The 18,027-nt window shown below is 38.4% G+C and overlaps 1 protein-coding gene across 9 annotated transcripts in view; it reads right to left on the bottom strand.

Annotated features, from left to right (window-relative positions):
- The window catches only part of DGKH (diacylglycerol kinase eta), a 186,214-nt gene that overhangs the window by 77,369 nt on the left and 90,818 nt on the right, over positions 1-18,027 (bottom strand). The window contains exons 1-2 of one of the 9 annotated variants that reach the window (XM_053216108.1): positions 14,950-17,480; positions 14,631-14,813 (exon numbers count right to left, since the gene is read on the bottom strand). The exons of 6 other annotated variants lie outside the window; for them this stretch is intronic. The gene's annotated coding sequence lies outside the window, so the exon portion shown is untranslated. Of the gene's footprint in view, positions 1-1,132; positions 3,581-14,630; positions 14,814-14,949; positions 17,481-18,027 lie in introns of those variants that run through there. 2 more of the 9 variants (XM_027064924.2, XM_027064925.2) reach the window with 2 other exon arrangements.

Raw genomic sequence — 18,027 nt, forward strand, 5'->3', positions numbered from 1 at the left:
TGATTGTTAATCACCGAAAGGACAGATTACTGCAAAACTTAGCAATCGCACAAGGAAATTGTATTTCTAAACTCAGAGTCCTCATTTCCTTGATGAAGCAAGTGAGAGTCTCTGTAACATAAATAATTTTCTTTCTCTGAGTATGATACAATGGGGTCTAGGAAAGAAAACTTAGTTCTAAGGAGGAATTTCTTGTCTTTAAGCTCACTGCTATTTAGACTTTTTAGTCCATTACCAAAGGCTGTGAATCCAAATCAACAATGTATTCTTACTTCATGGAAGGTATCTTGAAAAGTGATTTTAAGTATGCTTCGAAATAATTCATGGTAAGCTTCAAATTAGTACATAGTTTTCGGTATGGAAATAAAAAAAAATTGAAAACCAGAGGAATGCAACATGGAATGATTCATAATTGGTTTTTGACAATATCAACAATATTCTGTTATTAAATAATGTGGGATTTACATACCATTTCCACTGTCTATTTTAATATGATTTATATGAAGGATTGTTTCTTCGTTGTATAGAATTCCCCTATACTACTTTTTAGCGAGAGCCAGGGAGGGAAGAATTAACATAAAAACCCTTCGGTTGGCTTTAAGGGAAGAAAATAATTGTGACTCTTATATTTTTTCATGTCACTAAAGAACACAGACCAAGAGTCTTACAGCAAATGAAATGAAGGCTTTGTGCTGCTATAGCATCAAAAGTGCTCCAAAGTGAGATTCTGAAATGGCTTGAAATTAGCCCTATTTATGTGTGAATACAATATTCTGTTTGTAATCTTGAAGTTGCTAAGTCCTAAGCATTCACTGCAAAGAAGGGACTACTTATATACTTGTGGAAGAAGAGCAAAATTTACACACACACCTAGAAACTATTTCCAAATAATAAGTTATATATTTATATAGCAAATAACTTCTTAAGTTAGAAGCCATTTGATCGAGTGATAATCTACATACTTCATTATAGCACAGATTTCTGAAGTCATGAAAAAGGAATAATCATCTAAAAATAAAAGGAACAATTCCCAACAGGAGTAAACCAGCGTGCCTCAAATCAGTACTGTTCATCATAGGAAATAAGTCCATTATTTAAAACTGTAGACACCAGCCCAATCTTAGCTACTCACCGCTCATTGCTTCCTTTCTTTGGTCTTTAGTGTAGACTGCACAATCCTTCCTTAAACCAAGGGGCCCTTTCATACATCTGACAGGCACTCACACTTAAATACAGTCAGCCAGAAGTCACATGGAGGAGAAGCATCAACCGTTCAGCTTTGGGTATTTGTTAATTGCATATGAAACTGAACAGAACCTCACTTCTGCATTTTCTTCTGTTTTCCACTACCCTCTTTGGATAAAGCTTTTCAGCAGTTGGTCACTTCTTTTCCTGAATAAATAGTTAATGAAAGAGCACTGACTCCCTCATTACTCAGGAGCTAAATGGATGCTTTATTGCTTCAAAATGTTTTTCTAGGACAGCTCATCCAATGCAGCAGAAGAGATACCATTATATCATAATACTCTCCTGGCTCTGATGACTGGCATGGTACTCCAGAAATCTCCCACTTACACTGGACTGACTCAATAAATCTGACATTTACCTGAATAAGTATTTACCTCTAGCATTTATTTTTATTTATTTATGTATTTAGTTAGTTAGTTAGTTAGTTAGTTACTACACTATAGGATGAACTCTAAGGATTCCCTCTCTTTCATTATGATCTTGTAGTGAGACAAATATCATTCAGATAAATAAACCAGGCTTGTTATTTTATTCTTTGATTTTGTTTTGTCGTTGTTGAATTCGAAGGAAAGCAGTATATTTGGTGGTTTTAACTGTCTTTAATGCCTTTATATTCATCATAAGTCATCGTGAATTCAACAAAAAGGGGAGAAAAAGAATAGGGAAACAGCTTCTAATTTTTCTTATAGCTTTTGGAACTACATAAATGGCTCAATCCTAAAAAAATTTCAGCAATGTATATCACACCGATATGCCAATGAAGTAAATGTATAATTTTGCAGCTTCCTCCTTTTAACATAAATTTGTTTAAAAGTGGTCAATAATAAGCAAGTAAACATCATAGCACATTCTTGGGGCACCTGGGTGGCTCAGTCAGTTAAGCGTCTGACTTTGGCTCAGGAGGTGACCTCACACTTGGTGAGTTCGAGCCCTGCATCAGGCTGTCTGCTGTCAGCACAGAGCCTGCTTTGGATCCTGTCTCCCTCTTTCTCTGCCCCTCCCCTGCTCATGTGTACATGCTTGCTCTCTCTCAAAAATAAATAAACACTTAGAAAAAAGATCATAACACATTCTTAAAATAAATGTTAAGTTTTTAAGAGCCAGAAATAACTATAAGCAATTTTGATTTATAGGCCTTGTGATCAAGGGTGATTAACAAATACACTGATTATAGTTATAAGAAATATGTATGAAAATCTTTTGTAAATCATGATGCAGAGATGTCTGGTTTTGTGGCTACCGTATTAAAAATGCTTCCTCCAAAAGCCTGGAGTAGTCTGGGCCTAACTGAAGACAAGGCTGGTTTACCAACCAAACCCATAAAGTCTCCCAGATTGACCCTTTCTCCTCTGGGGTAAACCCTCACCAGCCCACCAAAGCTCTGAGTTCTCTCCCCACCTTTTATTTGAATTCTTCCTCATATTCCACCTTTGTAGGAAAGAATAGGATAATCATAATTGTTAGCTGACAGGCTCTGGTTGTATCCTAACTAAACTCCCTTACACTACAGTGGTTTCTCTTCCAAATCTTTATTAGGAAAATTATTTGAGAAGCAGCAAACTCTGAAAATTATTTGCTTCTCACTCTGAAAGTATATTGAACTCAGCGTTTTTATTATGATAGGTGAGTAGTGTGGGAAGGTGGAAAGACAGAGGTGTGGGAGGGGGCTATTCCTAGGGAGGGTTCTCTGAGCCTGAGGGGGAGGACGTAGGCCAGGAAGTCTAGAAGACTAGAGCCCAGAGCCCAAGGCCCAGAACCCAGGGGTACAAACCATATGGGCTTTGCCTTAACAGTCCAGAAAAGAGATAAGGAGGTAAACCAAGGTTTGCTTGTCTGAAAAAGTGCTGTATAAGATGAACACATAGGAGAGCCATCTAAATCCGTTTCCTAAATGCTACCTCAAATAATATACAAACTCTCCATTAATAGAGATATTGCTCCATTTGGAGAGTTATTGGCCTATTTACTATTAATCCAACAACACTATTACCTATGGATAAGAATCAAAAATTTCTCAGTCTGCTAAAGCATATAAATACATAAGAAAGGAGACATTAAATACATAAAGTTCTATAGAAGAGTAACATTATAGTTAAGACTTTAAACACATAAACATGCACAGGGAAAAAAACCCCACAAATACTGTATTGGTCATCTTTCAGTGAGGGGATTACAGAGAATCATAATTGTATTTTTTGTTTGTCTATGGTTTCTAAAGCAAATACGTAGTACTTTTGTAACAAAACCACTATTTTTTTTTACTAACAGAAGGATGGGAATTCAGAATTTAAAACTTTGCATTGTTCACAAGCAGGAGTTCTTTTTTTTTATTTAAAAAATTTTTTTAATGCTTATTTATTTTTGGGAGACAGAGAGACAGAGCATGAGCGGGGGAGGGGCAGAGAGAGAGGGAGACACGGAATCCGAAGCAGGCTGCAGGCTCTAAGCTGTCAGCACAGCGTCCGACACGGGGCTCAAACCCACAAACTGAGATCACGACCTGAACCGAAGTTGTACTGAGCCACCCAGGCGCCCCCGAAGCAGTTTTAAAGTTGGCTGCACATTAGAATCACCTGGGAGATTTTTTAAAAAATCCCAATGTCCAGGCCACACTCCATACCATTTAACTCAGAACATCTGAGGCTGGGACCCAGCCGCCAGCTTTATTTTTTTTTTAACTTCCAGATAATTGCAAAGTGCAAGTATGTTTGAAAACCAGTGTCCTAAAGATATTTTACTTGTTCCCCACAACACTGTTAGAACTTAAGAAATGACAGAAGTTTCTGTAGCCAAGTGAATTACAGGGCATTGCTAGTCTGCAAATTCCCTATTGGAAGCCATTAAGGTAACAGCAGAGTGATTCAGCGCCCAAATTCTGGAGTCAGGCCCACTTAGAATGAAGACCAACAGCGTCCTTTCTTACTTGTGCGGCTGTGAACAATGTTTCCTCCTCTCTATGAGCCATCGTCTTGCACCTGCTAAGTGAGGATAAAGCATTAACTCCCAGCTCTACAGAGTGTGGTGTGGGATTAGTGAGACCATCCAAGTAAAGCATTCAGCACAGCGTCTGTTAGGAAACCAAAGCTCAGTAAATACTAGCATCACAGTTCTTGGTGCTGACAGCAATTATGTATCTATTTACAGACTTCTTCTGTAATGTATATATTTCTTTTTTAAGTGTGGTCCACAGTCCAAGACAACACAAACTGGAAGCAGTTCACTAACAAAATAGTCACTGACTAGCAAACCACCAAAACCAGAATAATGATAATGAGTTTTCTTTAGAAGATACTAGGAAAATATCAACAAACAGATTAGGAAAAATATTGTCTCCCCCCCCTCCCAACCAACCCCTCCCGTTAACTGCACTGGGTCTCAGCTTCCTCACAGCAGGAACATAAGATGGCAAAAGGCTTGGCAGAGTGGAGGGCATCAGATCCCTGTGCAGTACTGAGAGAGCTCAGCATGCCCTCTCTAGTAGGTGTCATGCTTAAGACATTCAAATAGAGAGTTTCTTCTTCTAACTTAGATTTTTGATTCTGCAGTGAAGGGCACTTTACAAACTTTTGTGGTAATTTTTTTTTAAGCTTGTCAGTTTAAAAAAATTTTTTTTTATGTTTATTTATTTTTGAGAGAATGAGAGACAGAGCATTAGCAGGGGAAGAGAAGAGAGAGAGAGAGAGAGAGAGTGAGAGAGAGAGAGAGAGACAGAATCCAAAGCAGGCTCCAGGCTCTGAGCTGTCAGCACAGAGCTTGACGCGGGGCTTGAACTCACGAACCTTGAGATCATGACCCAAGCCAAAGTCAGATGCTTAACTGACTGAGCCACCTAGGTGCCCCAAACTTCTGTGGTAATTTTAAATGTCCAACAAACTTTTTCCACTAGGAAATCCTTATTTCTTTACACCAAACTGATCACCTCTGCTCTATCAAAATACTTAAAAATAAACTATATACATTTCATTTTCCTTTTTATTTTTTAATACCGGCTTTATTGAGATATAATTCACAATACTAGTCAATCCATCTGCTTAAGCGGTACAGTTCAATGGTTCTTATTGTATTTACAGCATTGTATAACCATCACCATAATCTATTTTAGAATGTTTTCACGTCAGAAAGGAACCTTCTTAATGACAGTAACTCCCCATTTTCCTCCAAATCTGGCCCCACCCCCAGCCCTAGGCAACAACGAATCTACTTTGTCTCTAGTTATGGAATGAATACATCATGGAAATAAAAGGCACAGCATAAGGAATATCGTCAATGACATTGTAATAGCACTGCATGGTGACAGAGGGTTAGCTAGCTACCCTGGTGGTGAGCACAGCATAAGGTTTACAGTTGCCAAGTCACTATGTCATACACCTGAAACTAATGTAACATCGTGTGTCAACTACACCCAAATAAAAAAAATTAAATATTTTTAAATTAATTTTTTAATTAAAAATTACTTTTTTAATTAAAAAATAAAACTAGGTCTGACATCAAGCAAAATTGAAGCCATGTTTGATAATGACTACATAATTAATCCGTTTAAATCAAATCAGTTTCTTGACCCAAATTCATCTGTAAAGTTACCCTGCTATCCCGACTTGAAATTCAAAATCAGTATCACTTTCTAGAGATGTCATGGCAAAAATAAAAAAGGGAAACTTTAAAACATGGAGTAAGAAAAGAGATGGACAGGGGCGCCTGGGTGGCTCAGTCGGTTAAGCGTCCGACTTCGGCTCAGGCCACGATCTCGCGGTCCGTGAGTTCTAGCCCCGCGTTGGGCTCTGTGCTGACAGCTCAGAGCCTGGAGCCTGCTTCCGATTCTCTGTCTCCCTCTTTCTGACCCTCCCCTGTTCATGCTCTGTCTCTCCCTGTCTCAAAAATAAAATAAACGTTAAAAAAAAATTAAAAAAGAAAAGAGATGGACAGCATTGCAACATGGATGAACCTTAAAAACATTATGCCAAATGAAAGGAGCCAGTTACAAAAGACTACATACTGTGTGATTCCATTTATATGAAATGCAGTACTTATTTTTTTTATCCTTAGTGATTAATCCTGAACTGCCTGATTGAAATGAAAATTCATATGCAGTGAGAAGTCTTTCTTGGATAGCAGAACTAACAGCAAGTCTAAGTGTACTCGTAACAATTTTCTATTGCCTGAATTTTTATAACTTAGGGGATATAATTTGACTTTTGTTAAAGCCAAATCAGGTAGAATTATGTCTTTTTAAAACTAGGTTTGCTATACTTGAAGTTGCCAAATGCTGGGTCTTAACATACCTGCCTCTTCCAGCCTCCCTCAAATATATATATCCAACTCTTAAGTGGTGTATGTTGATTTTTTCATTCCTCTTGTATGAAAGGAAATAATTCACTTGAACAATTTAAATGCGCCAGAATGCAATGTAGTCTCTCATCCTAAGTGAGTATCATGAGGGTAGAGACATTTACTCCCTTATTTCAAAGTGGCCCGGGGCACTCTACATCCAAGAGCACAGGTCCTCAACCACATGGGTGCACCTGCATGGAGCTAAGAGTTTTTATAAAATATACAAAACTTAGCTAGTCATGCTCCAAACCAGACTTGGTAAATCGAAATCTCATTTTGGAGGGAGGCATGGATAATTTCAGACGTAGTCAGTAGTTTGGCAAAGCTATACAGGTGATTCTGATGCACATCTTTGCTTATCAGCCGTGAAGGGCAATGGAAGCATCCAACCTGTCCATTAATCAAGTCAGGATCTGGTCTAAGTAATGCAGAGAAAGTGCTGTTAATATTTACAGCTCCGTATCTCCCTTTTCAGGACCCTTCTGCTCCCCAATTTCCAGTGTTCTCATCTGTACCTAACAGAATTCCTTTGTATGCTATCAATCTGAAATAGTCTACCACCTACAGCACCCCAAGGGATATATCAGAGGTCACCAAATGATGACCTCTGATGTTTTTGTTTGGTCAATCTGTTTGAACCCAGAAGTGGTGAGTTATAAAACAAAAACAAGTTAAAATCCATTTTAGACAGGTACTTTGCTCATCACAGTACAAGCAGCTTAGACCTATTTTCTTCAGCTGGCCACTTCATACACTTAAATTACCAAGTGGCCCCTGGAGGCATTTGAGTTCGCAAGTCCTGCATAGATAGACTGACTCCTTTTTCTTCTGGGATCAATACTTCACTGTTTCATCATCCAGTTGCCCCGAGTCCCATCTATTTTCTAAGATGACAACTTCTGACGTAAAAGTAAATTTTTCTGAGGCACTACCAGATGATAAAGGTTCAATGCGTATTTTCTCCCAAATGATGCTTGAATTTTAGTGGGAGACTAAGAAAAGTACAGTCACAACAAATGCGCATCTGGCAAAGGAAGAGCTATGGACATTTTCAACAGATAGTATAATTTAAGTCTGTAAAATAACAGAATTGTATATTAGGAAGAGACATTATTATACTGCTGCAATATAGTAAACACTCATGATATAGCTGTAAACACTGTGGAATCTGCATTACGTGCTCGTGAAGAGAGTAGTTCCATAAAATTGCAGAGCACACATTTAACAATATGTCAAATGATGTAAAATAACATACAAAGATGTAGTGGGCTAACGATAAGACTGAGGTTGACAGGTAATTCACATACACTCAAGAGCCAATTATTAACCCATTGCTGGAATTTATAGGGAAATCCTGCCATGCCGATAGCACACTATTGTGAACAGGATCCTAAATCATATGGCTTGGATGCTGAACTAAGGTCTCCCTATTCCCTTTCAGAAGGCTCTACAAATTTTTTCAGATGTTTATTTAGAACTATATTTAGATTTATACACAAAACACACATACACACCCTTTACTGAAAGTTAAAGAGGATCTTTGAAAGTCATTCTACCCTTCTGGTTTTGGCTGACTGATCATCCTTCCAATGGATGAGTCATTCTAGCTGAATAACAACGTACTGATCTTTGTGGGCATTCCTGTAATGTAGACTAGGAAGTACCAAACATCTGCATAGGTTCTCAAAATAAAGAGGGAGGCATTAGTCATGAACACAGGGAAGTCTGCCCCAATGCTGCTTACTTTTCTAAGGAGAAGTTACATATCATTTGTATATATAACATTAACTTCAAAAATGAAGCTATAAATCAAGTAATTACCTAAACTTTGGTATAAATAATTGAGAATTCTGTAGCATAGGGGCGCCTGGGTGGCGCAGTCGGTTGGGCGTCTGGCTTCGGCTCACGGTTCGTGAGTTCGAGCCCTGCGTCGTGCTCCGTGCTGACAGCTCAGAGCCTGGAGCCTGCTTCGGATTCTGTGTCTCCCTCTCTCTCTGCCCCTCCCCCGCTCATGTTCTGTCTCTCTCTCTCTCTCTCTCTCAAAAATAAATAAACATTAAAAAAAATTTTGAGAATTCTGTAGCATAATATGAAATTCGTGACAAAATTCTACAAAGAAGTGCAAGTATGGACAGAATCAATTTTGATGGAAGTTTTTTTGTAAATATGTAAAACTATTATTCTGAGAAATGTACTAATTATAGAAAGGAAAAAGACCTCTGGACAAGAGCAGAACGTCTTTGCCAAGAAGATGTCTGTCTTCTTATCTCCAGGAATACTTGACTACAAACTTACGGCAAAAAGACAATATCTCATTGATTCTTTAATCAGCTCTGTAAATTAAGTATGGAATTAGTTTTGTTACAATACATTGAAGAGAAAAAAACAAATGTAGATACTAAAGGGGTTGTCTACAATTAGCTAATACACTCCTTATATGAGGAGTTAACAAAACAGTAATAGCAGTGTTATAACAAGTAAAGTAAAATCAAAATCAAAAGAAAAGATTATTCCTTCACTGCGAAATACTAAATTCAGAAACTATGGGCAATCTCTCTCTTCCGCAGCTTCTGCATATCCAGGCTTTGTCTGAGAAGAACGATGGAAAAGAAGCAGAGTTAAAATCTAGCAACGCCTACTGAAGAATGAGGGGTCAAGTAGAATGGTGTGAAAGGTTTGCTTTAAAACATTCCAGAGAAAATAGGGAAAGAGAGAGATGAGATGAAGCAATGTGGCAACACGCAGACGGCAGCAGGAGCTGGGCAATGGGAATGTGGGGTTCACAGTTGCCCTGAGTTTGTATATATTTGAAAGTTTTCACAGTGAAAACAACTGTACCCAAACATCGGGGAACCCCAAGCAAAACTCTTCAAGGAACTAAGGAGGTGAGGGACCTGGGTGTCTTAGGGATATAGGCTCTATTCAATCCTTGCTCTGTACTCAACTTGCAGACCATACCTGCCAGGACTCAAGTTTCTGACCTTTTATGGCCTTCTTTTGTATCAAATTCAAGTTAGATGAATAATGTGGTCTCCTTAATCAAATGACCTGAAATGTCCATAGAAGCTGAAGAGGTAAGTCTTCCAATCACTGAGTGAGATGGGGTGGGATGGACTGAGCTGAAGACAGCGTTGCAAATCTTACTTCCATAATTCTTTTTTTTTTTTTTAGGTTTGTTTATTTATTTTGAGAGAGAGAGAGAGAGCATGAGCAGGGGAGGGGCAGAGAGAGAGAGGGAGATAGAGAATCCCAAGCAGGTTCTGTACTGTTAGTGAGGAGCCTGAACTGGGGCTCAATCTCACTAACTGTGAGACCATGACTTGAGCTGAAATCAAGAGCTGGATGCTTAACAGACAGCCATCCAGGTACCCCAACTTCCATATTTCTTTTTATTTATTTTTAAATGTTTATTTATTTTTGAGAGACAGAGAGAGACAGAGCACCAGCGGGGGGGGGGGGGGGGGTGGCGGCGCAGAGAGAGAGGGAGACACAGAATCTGAAGCAGGCTCCAGGCTGTGAACTGCCAGCACAGAGCCCAACGTGGGGCTCAAACCCACAAACTGTGAGCTTGTGACCTGAGCCAAAGTTGGACATTCAATTGACTGAGCCACCCAGGCGCCCCATCGACTTCCATAATTATTGAGCTTTGATGACTCTGCTTAAGATTAGGTCGGCACAAAACCTGCTTCTTGACTAAGAATAATGGCTTCATAACAAAGTCATTGTCCATGTTAATCTGATTTTCCTCTATAACCTAATATTGTTTTTTTTTACTGCCTTAAAGTATTAAATATAAATAAAACAAATTCTGATATGTTTCCATGAAAAAAGGAAACACAGATTTCAATGCTATCAAGTACCAATCTTCTCATTACATACCCAGGATTTCCAATGTATCTCACATTCTAAAAAGTGAATTTCTCCTTTATTTCAATGTAAAAATCCAAAATACTCTAAAATCAAAATTTTACTGAAAGCATTTAATAAAATATTAACAATAAGATAGAGACATGTAAGCTGGCAGGACCCAGGTTTCAAACAAGCAAATGAATTCAACATGGTCTAATTCATATCGTGTTAGAATCTATACAGAAAGTGTTAAAGAAAGCCATCTATTTAAAATCTTTTGGGGACTATCTAGTCTTTAAGATTCTGTTCCAGAGTAAAGGACCTACTTGGAACTTCCCAGAAGCCTCTGGTTCACTGGAGAACCAAAGATAGAAGGACATAGTGAAACCGCAGAAGAAAAAGGTGGTCCCTGTGCAGGCTTCGCTGCCCTGCCCTGCTCTCTCTGGAGAAAGGCCATGGCAAAGGCCTCAGGGAGTCTATCAAGAGAGACTTTCCGTGATGCTTACTGGGGTATCCTATTCTATCATTTATATAGGTAAATTACATGTATAATAATAAACCACTGCTTCTTTGAAGACTTTGATAAAGAAAGTTTGGATTCAAGTCGGTATTAACAGTTTCTTAGAATTCAAAAAAACTGTAGTTATTAATGTTTGATCAATCCCTATGGCATTAGTTTCCTGTTGCTGCTGAACAAATTCTCTTCAGTTGTGGTGGTAAGAAGTTTAAAGTCAAGGTGTCCAAAGAGCTGCATTCCTTCTGGAGGCTGTAGGGAAGAACCTTGTTTTTTCCTCTTCTAGAGGCTACCCTCATTCATTGGCTCATGGCTCCTTCCTTGCACCAAGCCAACTTCACATATTCCCTGACTAATTCCTCCTGCCTCCCTTTTACAAGGGCCCCTGTGATTACACAGGACCCACTGATAATCCAGAATGATCTCATCTCAAGATCCTTCACATGATCAAAACTACAAGGTCCTCTGCGCCATATAAAGTGACATTCACAGGTTACAGACATTAATTAGGATGTAAATATCTTTGGGATCCATTCTTCAGCCTGCCACACTCATAAAATAACTATGATACACAATTACAGTTTTTGCTATTGTAATAGTGAACTGGGAAATCAATGAGACTATAATCTATTTTCCTATTATATTCATAATTCTAATTACTATCCATGGATGCAAACAACCTTTCCTCAGAAGAATTAATAGTTAAGTTCTTGAAAAATAAGAAGGGTGTAGGGGGCCGTAATCTTGATAAATAAGCAGAATGATTACTTTTGCAGATCTTACACTTTCAGAGTGCTTTGCTGTCAATATGATCACATATATTATCTCATTCCATCTTTCATATGAAAGGTCCATGTAGGATTTGAAAATGAATTCTGTCTGCCTCCCTAGCCATCTACTAGCAAGGAAGGAATATCAAAGAGTTTACTGACATTACCCTGGACGAACAGGCAGAAAAGGCTTCACATGCTGCTCACTTTTTCTTCTCTTAAAAATGATCAGGGCAACTGTACAGTTATATCTCAATCCGATACATACTTGGAGATTCTTTAAAGATGAGCAAGAAAAGGTGCTGGTAAATTAATAATAATGATAATGATAATGATGATAACAACAAGAAGAAGAAGAAGTTGAAAGAGAAGTTGAAGGAGAAGGAGAAAATTTGCTAACATAGATAGGTCTCTGCAAACCAGGCACCTTTACAAAACAAAATATTGACAAGATATATAATCATATATAGTATCGGAAAGTATCACACTGTACATTGGAAACTGAGAGGGTTATTTCTTAGCAGTAATCACAATAACAAGGATCACAGTGATTTTAGAAATTATTTATGTAAGCTATCACACACACTTCTGCTGTAAATTAGCCATGAGTACTAGTTAATGGACACATTAAAAGTTTTACCACACATCTAATATTTTCAGAATGTACCAGAGATTGGAACAAAGCATTAGCCTCATTCCCTTGGCACAAGCTCTATTTGTTTGTAACCGTAAATTGCTTTGTACAGAACACATATGTAATGGGAAAGTTCAAAACAAAATAATTATCTTGTTTGTACCAGTCACCACAAAACTAAAACATTTCCAAAACCTAAATTTTCCATTACACCACAATCATACTTAAGGAATAGAGAAGACACCGGATATGCTAGAAACTTACAAAGAGCCATGAACATGATACCAAAGGAGTACTTTAAGCCATTTTAATAGTTTTTAAAGCATCTTTCAATTGCCTACTAGACATTGCCAAGATACCTTACCATCATTTCAAATTCTCAGTGTCTAATTCACAGTGCCTTCTTTTCACTCCCCACAAGCCTACTTGTATTCTTGTTTTCTACCCGTAATTAAAGGCATCATTTATATAGCAGTCCTCCCAAATTCAACAACTCTATGTTAGTTTCCTCCTCTCCTCCTTCCTTTCCTGTTGGCCATGGCTCTCCAGTCTTTCCCACAAGATCTCTCATGCACCTCTTCCTTCCCTCCCGTTACAGATGGCCTTTATGATGGTTTGCTTGAACAGTAGAGCAGTGTCCAACATGGGCTTCCTGCTAAATCCATAACTCTTGTCAAATGCATCTGATAAGAAGTTGCCAGAAAGGGCTCTCATGTAGCACTTAGAATTTTTCTTGAATAAGTAATAAGGATTTGTAACACAAACAAAAACGTTCAAAATATATTTAGGACGAAAAATACATCTCCCTCCCAAGCTGCCCCCAGCTACCAAGTCTCCTTCCTGAAGGCACATATCTGTCAGCTTCTACGTATCTCTCCAGAGAAATGCTCTGTATATACAACAAATATACGATCTTTCAAGGTTTAAATGTATAGCTGCCCGCACATACACACAAACAAGCACAGAGTAACAAACACAGAGTAACATTTTACACATGCTCACTGTTCTACATCTGGCTTTTCACACTGATCACAACTTGGAGTTCGGTGTGCATTATTATACACAGAGCAGACTCCTTCTTCTTCATGGTTGCATAACACTGTACTCTGTGAAATATTTCATAATTCATTTCAACCAGTCTCTAACTTAAACATTTGGGGTATTTCCAATCTTGTGCTATTGCAGTGGGTAAGTAGCCTTGTCCATATGCCTTGGCATACATAAACAGTACCTTTCATGACCTCTGCTAATTCTGGATAGTGTGGGCAGGGAAGCCACTGATGAACCCAAGGACCTAAAAAACCTTCTTTACAATCTATCCTGTGAAGTGTGTATCTTGGTCATATTGTATTAAACCTCAGGTTAAAGTCTTTTGGAGGTTTTTCAGTAGCACTTTTGAGGACAGACCTGTGAGTCCTTGGTGGTAGGCATGCTTTTATCCATCCTGAAAAGGCATGTACAACCTGAAACATATTCACGCGAACAACAATCTACTTGTACAAAACAGCAACTCTAAATTCCTACAAAGGTTCTCAAGGGGAGAAGGATTAGCAGGTTTTCCCTGATAGCTTTTCTTACATTATGAGCCTAACAAATAGAGCACTCCAAGTTTTTAGTTTAGCTACAAAAGGACCAATAGTTTCTTGCTGCCTAGAACTTTGGTCTGAGGAAGCTCATAATAACTTTAAAGAAGTATTTCTCCAGGCTATACTCTTGGAAAAGATGTTATATCATTACATGAAAAGATAAACATGATGTACTTACAGAAACAATGATAACGCATTTCATTTCTAAAAGCCTGATGTCCAACTTAGAGAAAAAAGAATGCAAATTTCAAACTCCACTTTTAAATTATCAGCTTTCATAGTATAAAGCCATCTACACTACATGTAAGTCAATTTTAAGAGGCAAAACAATCACTCAGATTGCATTAATGTGGTATCATTTTAGAGCGCTATAAAATAGGTTAGCCACAGAGACATAAAAAATATGTGGTTTGCCATTATCAGGCATCAGATAATTTTGAGACCACTGCAATCATCAGTCACAGGCAAGAATCGTGTTTTTAAGACTTATTGTTAGCATAAACATCATCTGGTCATGATGTAAAGAGTTCAACGAGGATACAAATATTTATGGGTATATTATAATCCGTCATCATTGAGGAGAAATGAGGAAACCGTGTGCTTTAAGCTAAAACTTGAAATGACACATTTCTCTGAAAGGAAAACTAGGGTCTATCATTCATTCATTCAACAGCACATTCCTTCCTTCGTTCAACAAATACTTATTGTCTTTCCCCTCTGTTCCAGGCCTTGTGTTAACCCTGGGGATCCAGTGGTAAAGAAGACAGTCTTTGGGTATGCAAGAAATTTCAGTCCCCACCATCTCCCCTCACTCCTTGCCACATACACACATCATGCAAAGGTCTCTCCAACAGCATTCTTGAAGGATGGTCACTTAGCTCTTGCTGTTTGGTAGAATGAGACAGTGTGTGCAAAGTGCCTGGGAATCTCTAAATCCACTCCTTGCCTACTCCCAACAAACCCCAAGAGCCGGGAGCCCCAAATTCTACATTAGCTGTATATAGCTATCAGCCACCCAACCTTGAGAAATTCATTTCAGCCCTCTGAACCTGAGTCCGCTCTGAGAACTCTGTTCTTGAAGGCCCCTTCCAGTTCGTAGGGAATGAGAGGGCTACAGATTTCTAATAATGGACAGAGGCATTACCTCACAAGAGGCCTGTTCTATCAGATGACTCATGTTAGAAAGTTCTCTTTTAAGTAGAGCTAAAATTGTCCCTCTGTGAATTCAACTGTGAATCTTTCTCCTGCACACTGCAGTAACATAAAACCTGTCGACTGCCTCTTAGACATGAGAATCCATCACATATTAAAAAGATGTCATTTCCCCAAATCTTTCAGATAGAAAGGGGCCTCTAAAGTCAGTCAATCCCACGATTCCCAGACCTTTGTATAATATGGGTTGCCTTCCTCTGTGAGCTCTTGATCAACATTTCTATTCAAAATATAGTGCCCAAAATAAAATACAGTATTCTAAATAGGCAGTATGACCAGCAAGTGTTTAGCGGTGTATCAGGCAATGCTATAGAAAATTCTGTGATTGACTTGGAGAAGAGGCAACCGAAAACATAAGAAAAAAAAACAGAGGGATACTATCTGACCAAACTCATTTAAAACTCCACAATAAATGGGGCACCTGGGTGACTCAGTTAAACATCCAACTCTTGATTTCAGGTCAGGTCATGATCTCAAGATTTGTGAGATCTGCCATCTGAGCTGGTGACGCAGAGCCTGCTTGGGATTCTCTCTCTCTCTCTCTCTCTCTCTCTCTCTCTCTCTCAAAATAATAAATAAATATTTAAAACAATAAAAAAATAACTCCACAATAAAGAGTCACAATGGCAGAGTGGTCAGAGCACAGACTGAAGCCAGATGACCTGGACGGGTTCAGATTGTCACTATTTACATGTATTAGGTGTTGCTTCTCCATTTCAGATTTGTCATCTATAAAATGGAGAGCATAATACTACCTACCAGGACTGATATAATTAACTGAATGAATTATCAGCATTTCGAGACGGCACATCGTAGTTATAGTAAATATTATCATCAGAGTAGGCAACTTATTTATCTAAGTGATTATTTATTTAGATGATAATCTAAACACCTGTTTTGTGACATGCATTCACAGATGACATAAAAATAACTTTTCATTCCTTCCTTTGTAATTGAAGATTGAGGTATTAGTGGATGAAAGTAAACTGACACTTCCTTAGGTTCAAAGGATCTGATATCTCTCTTAAAGGAGAAGATGAACTGAATTATAATAGAGAGGAAGCTAAGGGGAAAACAGAATCAACAAAAAGTACACATTAAAGAAACAAGTTCTGGGGCACCTGGGTGGCTGGGTCGGTTGGGCATCCGACTTTGGCTCAGGTCATGATCTTATGGTTTATGAGTTCGAGCCCCGTGTCACGCTCTGTTCTGACAGCTCGGAGCCTGGAACCTGCTTCGGATTCCTTGTCTCCCTCTCTCTCTGCCCCTCCCCTGCTCGTGATCTCTCTCTCTCCCTCTCTCTCAAAAACAAATAAGGATTATCCATTTCATCAGTTGATGGAATACTACATGGCAACAAGAAAGAATGAAATGTGGCCCTTTGTAGCAATGTGGATGGAACTGGAAAGTGTTATGCTAAGTGAAATAAGTCACACAGAGAAAGACAGATACCATATGTTTTCATTCTATGTGGATAGAATGTGGATCCTGAGAAACTTAACAGAAGACCATGGGGGAGGGGAAGGAAAAAAAAAAGAGGTTAGAGTGGGAAAGAGCCAAAGCATAAGAGACTCTTAAAAACTGAGAACAAACTGAGGGTTGATGGGGGGTGGGAGGGAGGAGAGTGTGGGTGATGGGCACTGAGGAGGGCACCTGTTGGGATGAGCACTGGGTGTTGTATGGAAACCAATTTGACAATAAATTTCATATTTAAAATAAAAAAATAAATAAATAATTTAAAAAATAAGCATTAAAAAAGCTTTTTTTAATAAAAAAAGTAAACAAACTCTTAAGAACATTTTCCCCTCCCATTAAACAGCTGCTCATTTCAGTTATACTATGAATGTATAATTTTCAGCATTTTATGTGCCATAAACATATTCTCTGTATTGGTTTTTATGCCTACTTTTTGAAACTTCATTGGAGGAATCAAATCTAATGATAATCAACTTTCAGTCATGTCTGCAATGGCAAGTGACCCCTGAACTAAAATGACTCTTTGTTCCAGTGCTCATTTAGTTCTAAAAATAAATGCTACCACATGGTTTCTGTGTTTTACACAACCGAGAAAAGCCAGCATGGGTGTGCAGTAACCGCGAGATTCCAAACACACCCACAGATAGCTCACTGAAAATGCTCAGGGTAGTTAGATAAACCAAATAAATTGCCTCTGTATTTCTTTCTAGTTAAAAAAAAAAATTAAAAAAGCTTTCTTTACAAACTTCCATAAAAAGTGTTAACAATGTCATACAAAAATTTCCTTAAAAATGATGACTCATTTAAGATGTAGCCTAAACGACATTAAAATGTAATGAAAGCAGTCATTTGGACAACACATTTTTTTTTAAATTTTTTTTTTAACATTTATTTATTTTTGAGACAGAGAGAGAGCATGAACAGGGGAGGGTCAGAGAAAGAGGGAGACACAGAATCTGAAACAGGCTCCAGGCTCTGAGCTGTCAGCACAGAGCCCAACGCGGGGCTCGAACCCACAAAACATGAGATGATGACCTGAGTCGAAGTTGGACGATTAACCGACTGAGCCACCCAGGCGCCCCTGGACAACACATTTTGAAAAGCCTAATGTATAAATGTGATTGTGATGGCTTTCAAATCATTAAAAAGCTGTTCTTTATCATATACATCTATATAACAAGGTATGATTGAAATTTCATCCATTATAGCACAGTTGCTTTCCCGAATAACCTATTAATATGAAGTAACGGTGGAGATAAATCTTCACTGCACCTCTGAAACATAGGCAGGGTGGGACGCTTTCTCAAGATAAAGTTCATCCACATACTCCTTCCAAGTTCCCAAACTTGTTGGGAATTGGCAACACGCTTCCACTTGTGAAGCGCACAGGGGGGATAATGACCTCAGGGT

The sequence above is a fragment of the Acinonyx jubatus genome, chromosome A1 (genome assembly GCF_027475565.1).
Source record: "Acinonyx jubatus isolate Ajub_Pintada_27869175 chromosome A1, VMU_Ajub_asm_v1.0, whole genome shotgun sequence".
Lineage (NCBI taxonomy): Eukaryota > Metazoa > Chordata > Mammalia > Carnivora > Felidae > Acinonyx > Acinonyx jubatus.